The sequence below is a fragment of the Helianthus annuus genome, chromosome 9, assembly GCF_002127325.2.
Source record: "Helianthus annuus cultivar XRQ/B chromosome 9, HanXRQr2.0-SUNRISE, whole genome shotgun sequence".
In the NCBI taxonomy this organism is placed as follows: domain Eukaryota; kingdom Viridiplantae; phylum Streptophyta; class Magnoliopsida; order Asterales; family Asteraceae; genus Helianthus; species Helianthus annuus.
The window spans coordinates 167,537,574-167,545,449 of record NC_035441.2 but is presented as its reverse complement, the minus strand read 5'-3'; the positions used below and the strand labels follow the sequence as shown (position 1 = coordinate 167,545,449).

At 36.6% G+C, this 7,876-nt stretch overlaps 1 long non-coding RNA gene across 9 annotated transcripts; it reads right to left on the bottom strand.

Moving 5' to 3' along the window:
* Positions 1-4,934: 4,934 nt before the first annotated feature.
* Positions 4,935-7,876, bottom strand: LOC110879469. Of its 9 annotated transcripts, XR_004867772.1 has the most exons (7): positions 7,546-7,872; positions 6,918-7,182; positions 6,716-6,832; positions 6,483-6,624; positions 6,059-6,186; positions 5,849-5,910; positions 4,943-5,423 (listed from the first exon to the last, which is right to left on the bottom strand). It is a non-coding gene; the product is annotated as an uncharacterized LOC110879469 (long non-coding RNA). The 9 variants fall into 9 exon arrangements; XR_004867768.1 differs by having other exon boundaries at positions 5,849-6,186; positions 7,546-7,874; XR_002558688.2 differs by lacking the exon at positions 5,849-5,910 and having other exon boundaries at positions 4,947-5,423; positions 7,546-7,867.

Below are 7,876 nucleotides of genomic sequence, written 5' to 3'. Positions count from 1 at the left end.
AGCTTTCCTTTTTTTTTTTTTTTTAAAAAAAAAAAAAAACCAATTCACCTAAGAGGGGAGTGGCGCCATCAAATTGGGGTGTTAGGGGAGTTTAAGAGAGGAGTTGACGTGGCACACGGGGATTGGTTTGGCGTAAGAGAGGGGACTCACCTATTAGGTGAGCACCCCCTTCACCCTAAGGGTGTTTGAATCACATGTTTAAGGACGGACACGTACATGAGATGAGACGGATACGGAAAGAGGAGAAAGGAGAGTACATAATGCTTTATAACACTAATATTTGGTATAAGGATAAAGGTCTGAGAAAACCCATAAAAAAGTGAAATGCTCACATGTCTAAAGGGTTGGGTTATATATCTCTTTATAGACATAAAATTCAGTTGATTTTTAACATTCATGTGTTTTCGTGTCGTAGGGCCGGACCTATAGTACAAGTAATCTAGGCTTGGATATAGGACCTTCAAAAAAACAGGGCCTCTACTTAAAAAAAAATTAATATGCTAACTATTAATATTAATGCAAATTAATGTTTTAGATTTGTTTGATTTCTTATACAAGCAAAGCACATGTATTATAGTTGTGTTAGATTTTTTATTGGTTCTAAACAGGGATAAAAAAGTATCGTTTATAATAATCAAAGAAGGAAAAAAAACCCCAAATTTGTATTTTGCATTGGGCTTCGAAAAAGGTTGGAACGGCCCTGGGTGTTGTATAGCGTTTATACCATTCCGCCGTTATTAATGGTCCTTATTATACTTAACCACGATACTTGAGAGTGAAGCACCGGATAGAGAAAGCTCATGATAGAGAGAAAGGGGAAAATTTTCCGTTTTTTTTCTTGCCATTTTGTATATTAATATATTTGTTGAAAGATTCTAACCGTTCATTTTTATATTTTATAGTTTACAGTTAGTCACTGAAAATTACCTACTACCTTTAAATTTAAAAAATAAGAATCACCCTTTAGTTCTTTTTTTTTTCTTTTTTGAACTATAAATTTTAATTTAAATTTTAAAAAATAAGAATCACCCTTTAGTTCTTTTTTTTTTTTTTTGAACTATAAATGTTAAAAATAACCAAAATAAAGTATTCACTTCATCTAGAAGAGAGACAAACCAAATTTTCGAATAATTAATCTTTAAAAATTGAACTCAACGATGCATGTTTGTTTAGAAGTCATTGTCACTGGTCTAATTAATTAGCTAACTGTTACCAGTGTTTGTTTGGAAACCATATTATCTATGACTTTTTAGTAACGAAGGATCCTTAAAAATCTTCAGCTAGCCTGGCAATCCCCGACAACCACTTTGCTCCGCTGTAATGCTACCAAAACAACACCACCCTCCAACTTCAACAAAAAAGCTAATAATCTCCCTTGTGTTTAATTGTCTGCTATTTCGTTATACTTATTCTTCCCTTAAATAAATGTTTCTTCTTTCAACCATTACAAAGCCATGCGTTATACTCTCAGATGGGTGCGTGTGATATGTTGTGGCTACACGGGATTGCGAGGAACACGGTGTTGGCCCTCTCATACCGCAAGTTTATAGTGTGGAGATGGTGGTCACCCCGCTCATCACTCAACTTAACACATTCAATATATGCCTCACAGCGTCTTTTTATTCAGTGACGAAGCTTGAAAATTTTCACCGGGGGGTCGGAAGTCACCGGACCTAAAAGTGTGTACCTAAAATTTTTATTTTTTATAAAACCGGGGGGTCGAAAACGTATATACCTAAAAAATTCTATACGAAACGTACATAATACTACTGAGCAAAAAGTTTGGGGGGTCGGGCGCCCCCCCCCCCCCTCTTCAGTGCTCCGCCCCTGTTTTTATTGGTGTTTATTTTTTTGTTTGTATTAAAAATTAAAAGAAGAGGTGTAAAAGAGCTGAGCCAAGTCAACTCGAGCTCACCTCATTGGTAGTTTTTCAAGCCTAAGCTTGACTTTCTATTATTTATTAATAATTAATTTATACTAGTTGTAATCAATGTTTTATATATATTTTAGTTATTTTTTATGATATTGTAAATAGTAATTATTACTATTTAAAAATATATTTAATATATTATATATAAACACAGTAAGCACTTGCAAGCCGTCTCGAGCTCGATAAGCGAAGATCGGGCTCGAGCTCGTTTAAGCTCGGCTCATCTTAAACTTTTCTTGAGCCGAGCTAGGCTCATTTGCATCTTTAATGGTGACTGGTGAGTGATGAGGTCATTACATAAATTGAGTGGTGGAGGAGTTGATGATGCGTTGAGGTGACGAGCATAACAGATTCAGATGGCCTAAGAGCTTACAACTTTAAGGATCAGTTGTGAGTAAGTTAAACGTAAGGGTCCATTTGGTCAATATCTGAAACATCAGGGTTGGGTTTATATTCACCGACAATCATTAAGTTGTAGGTATGTAAATTCAACGTACGACGCAAAACTGTGCACCGTACACCACCCACTCCACAGGTGAAGTGACAAAATGGATATAGACGCAAGATATGTCCAAATCAGTGGGGTCCAAATCTTTCAATCAGTTGATCTTGATCCCCTGTTTGTTACCCCCACATGTTCCGCGTGGACCGTTGTTGACTTTATTAAAGTGGACGGCAATACATAGTTATGGGTCATTGTTCTTCCTTGCTTTCTACTTCCTTACTTTTGTGGTAAATTTTCCAATTTAATTCAAGTGTGTGTAAGACAATTTTAGGAATGAAAGAGATCAAATATTAGTCTTTAAACATTTTTATTTGTATATAGTTCTAGAATCCATATATAGTTTTATAGTTTTAGAATATAAAAGATTTACATATGTGAGCAGGATGAGTAATGAGCCGGTTATAGGTAATCTGTCTTATCCTCGGTTATATAACTCAGTTCCGTGCTCGTCGAGTATTTATTACACATTACCCATCGGGGTTGCGGCAGTGGCGGAACCAGAACGATTTAGTTAGGGCGTCATCATAAGCTTATATTCTATACTGGTTCAAATTTGAGGGTCCATCTCTAAGTTTGTTCTTCAAAAACTCAAAATTTATAAATAAAAATTCAAAAAGTTCCGGTGACCGCAGGGTCAACGGACCCTCTTGACTCCCCTCTGGTTCCGCCCCTGGTTTGCGGGTATACTCATTTATTGTTATGCATGGTAAAAATCACTCGTTGTAATGTCCGTTACTAGAAATCATATCTTAAATCCATATAAAAACGACTTAAGACTAATGATGTTAAACTACATTTCCAACAATTCTATAATTTTACAAATTTTAAGTTTTAACAACCTTAATATGTTGTCTATTATTTTTTTTAAAGACTATATAATATATTTATATATTCGGCTTTGATGCAGATACATGGGTTTGGGTAATATGACAGGTATCGCCTAACTGAAACTTGAGCTAAAACTCATCCCGTATTAAATCAGTAGAAAGAACCTATTGGCGAAGAAGTTTCCGCTAATGCTCACTCATACGCAATGGAACGAATTGTAAAATAATCGCTCCGCTTTTGTTCACTCATATAGCCTATGTGATGGGACAAAAAGAAGTCACAATGATTTTAGTAGCCCACTTGCTATTAAAATTACTCGTGTGGACAATAAATAAGTTCACCTTGGCTTAACGTGTATACAAATTTAACCAATGGCTCAAGTGAGTACGAGTGAGTCTAAGGTTCCATAACATCCCTAAATTTTCAAATCATGTTTTTTCTTTGATTTCATATAAAATTTATACTAAATACATTTTATAAGCATTGTTTAAACCATTAAAACAAGAAAGTTGAACATGTGAACTTCTTCAGTTACATAAGTTTATATAAATTATACCAAGGATAGGTTCTTATGAATACATAGTATGCACATGAGTATGTAGTGTTGCTACACAAGATATAATTCAAAAGGCCCATGGTAAATATATGTTAGGCCGGAGGGTATGGGGGCGTCACCCTTGCCATCTCAGCCTCTATGGCGTCTGGGTGGTGGCGCCACCCCACACCATTGATTTCAAGGTGGGGCGCTATAGGTGGGGCGCCAGCATGTTAACGAGGAAGAACCATTTGTTCAGGTGGGGCCCACTTGATTTCATCCAATCAAATTTTTTTTTAATTTTGTTTAATATGGGGCTTTATCCCACACCTTGCAAATTAAGGGAGGGCGTGATAAAACCTCCTGGCTGACGTGGATCTTACGTGATGCTGACGTGTCCTGATAAAGCCTCTAGAGGCTCCATCCCACACCCTGTAGCTTATATACTTTGTTGTGCTAAAACAAGGTCTTTACAATCCCGAGACATTAATTTCGTGGGTTTTGTGATGCCTCTTCACCTACATCATACTCACATGAATAAACTAGTTTAATACCCGTCCGGTGGACGGGTTTTTAGCGTCGTAATTAGGGATGAGCAAATCGTTCCCGGTACCGAACCGGTACCGGTACCGAATTTACCGAACCGGTACCGGTACCGAATTTACCGAACCGGGTACTTTTTCGGTACCGATTCGGTACCGATTTTTAGCATTTTCGGTACTGGTTCGGTACCGGTACGGTACCAGTTCGGTACCGGTATTTACCGGTTTTTACCCTCAAATACCGGTACCGAACCGTACCGAACCGGGTATATTCGGTACCAGTACCCACTTTTGAGGATTTTCGGTACTGGTTCTTTCGGTACCGGTACCGGTACCGGTTCGATACCGGACGATACCGGTTCGGTACCGGTATTTACCGGTTTTTACCCTCAAATACCGGTACCGAACCGTACCGAACCGGGTATATTCGGTACCGGTACCCACTTTTGAGGATTTTCGGTACCGGTTCTTTCGGTACCGGTACCGGTTCGATACCGGACGATACCGAGGTCATCCCTAATCGTAATGATATAATTATTTTTTTATTTACATAATAAAACATTATTTGTTTAAAAAGATCCTAAATGTATGGAATGTTTCATCAAAATGTAATATTTACACGTATAATATGCCTAAAAATCCGAAAAAGCAAGGTTTGAGGTAATTTCAATCAATTGGATGGCATTAAGCTAGTCTTTACGTGACCATATATTGACTGATACAAGCAGTGCCGTGATGGCGCAATTGTCTTAGAGGATCAGATGTTGCGTAGGGAAGGGGCCAAATGGTTAAACTTACTAAATTACAGCTCCAGAGCAAATCAAAATAACAAAAAACTTAGGCTTGTGCTTGTTATAAGCTCAAGCAGAAGAAAAAACTTCAAACCAGTTGCGTGGAACAAAAAGGGCTAATTTAACAAATACCCAATTAAAAAACTATAAATGAAAATCAAATTACAATTGCTCCTGTTTAGTAGTATAAACAAACATGAAGCACAAAATGATATAATGCATACTACCTCTGCAAACTTCTCGTCCGCATTACTATGATACTCTTCCACCAGCAGCACCAACATAAAACGACCTACAAGAAATGTGACAATGACCACTAATAGGTTACGAAGATTAGAGAAATAAATTGGGTTATGTTATCTACAATGGGTAATAGCATAATGAAACATGACTTGTTTTTACGCATTATCTGACCCGACTATCATACTATATAAAGTTATGCAAGGAAGAGACAGTATTGGTCTATATCAATCGGAATCCAAATCTTAGGATTTATGTATGATTCTCAAATTCCAAATAATTATTTAGCAAATTGGTAAAAATGGGTTGTGTTCGATTTGACCCAGATTATGTGTATCCGGATTTTGACATGAATAAAGATATAGTTCGTGTTCCACAATCTACCCATCAACCCGTCAACCTGCAACTCGCCAAGCCACAACCCGCTAACCCTACACGATTGACACACCTAGTAAATTTATCTAGAGTGAAACTTACAAGTGTGTTAGATTTAAAGGCAGCCTGTATGGAAGTTCATTGTAAATGTTGTTGCTAAGATCCTTAGTATTAAAAGAACCAAAATTTAGAAAAGTAGGATGTGTGAATTATAAAAAGTTCATGTAACTTTAAAGCTACATTATAAATAAACTTACACTTGCTTCAAGTGTAGTCAAAACTCAAAAGCAAAGAAAGGGTCTATGTACTTACTGGGCTAGGGATCGTGTAATAGGGGGACTGTATGCGGATGAAAATGCATAATTATGTAAGGCCTCAAGCAACAACATTTTTTCTTACAAAGCCTCTTTTTCCCTTGATTGGCTATGTATGATCCACACCTACAACAAATAAAAACCAAATACACTAAAATATTTTAGAAACATGAATCATTATACATCTGTAAAGATCCAAGACACTGTACAGGTTGCATAATTTTGTAGACCAATATATATATATATATATATATATATATATATATATATATATATATATATAATAAACTGCTCCCCATATCTAAAATCCCCATGACACAAGAGCAACCCGGGCAGCACACGGAAACCAAGTTTCCCATGTAAATTGATCATAATATAAGCAAAAATATATGGCATTCCATAACCAACACCACCGATTCCACCTTTATAGAAGCTCTCAATGACACTTCTGAACCTAGGCCTATTTCCTCAATTACTTTTCTGAACTCATCATCAGTCCAAGTCTTTGGCACATTACCTATGAATTGTCTGTATATGTATTCAAAGAGTGAACACAGTGAACACCTGAAGCCCGTACCATGCAAAGAACATCATAAAACTGAGTACCAAATCCAGAAAATGCCTAACAAATAAGCAAAAATTTATAGCTTTATACCTTAAAATCTTTGTTATGTAGTTCTTCAATGGCCTTTTGAACATCATCTTTACTTCTAAATGCCACAAATGCAAAACCCTTACCTTCATTGGTCTCCATATATCTCACCAAACTTACCTGAACAATCACACAGAAAAATATATATTTAAAAAATAACAATAAAACACAATCTTCTCATTAAATAATTACCGTTAGAGCTGACCTAAACAACATCCCCAAAAGGTTCACAAACTTCACTCAAATCTTCCTCAACCACATCCTTAGAAAGCCCCCCAATGAAAATCTCAGAACCATGTGGTGGCAAAGTAAGCAGCCCAACATGCTTTTCTTTACCACGATCATCATCAGCTTTTTCCTCTTAACTACTCTTCAACATCATCATCATTCATCCATCTCCTCATAGTTGCCAACCTCTGATCCATCTGGTCCTCAATGTCATTGCTATCTGCCATAGTGTTTGCTCTGTTCTACAAGCAAATTTTTTGACATAAAACTGTATTTTAGCTTGCCAAATAACCAATATCACGGACAAACACGATAAGGAACCAAACAGGGTGGATTGGAAGAAGTGTTTTTTTTTTTTTGCAATTTAGAAAGCTGATATAAATGGCAATGATAAGGGTGAAATTGGGCATTTGTTTAGTGAATAATAGAGTAATACATTTGAGGGAATTATGTTTATATAGTTTGTGTGTGAGATAGACGGACATTTAGTTACGTTGCCTAATCGGCGTCCGAGATCGTAAATTGATACAAAACTGAACATGAAATAAAGGCTTAATCCTAAAGAGTACACAAAATTGAACTTCAAAAGGTAAGAAAGAGTGAACCTGCTTGGCTAAATTGATGCATATTCCCAAGCGATACCTGAAGATACATCGGATTTGTTCCTTCCCAAACAGAGTGTATTTGATTCTCCTATTTTTCCCCTTCCAAAAGCCGAACCCTTGAATAACATTAGATTTGAAGATATGAACTATTGCTTCTAAGGTACATTATATAATAATACCTCCTCAACTGACTTTAGAGCACTACCCAGGTTTGTAGGAGGTTGAGTTTTGGAGACATGGGCTAGAAAATGGTGGAGGTAACTACCAGGTAAGGAAACTGCCATGAACTGCAATCATAGCAGTTATTTTGGAGTTTAAGTGGCTGAGATTT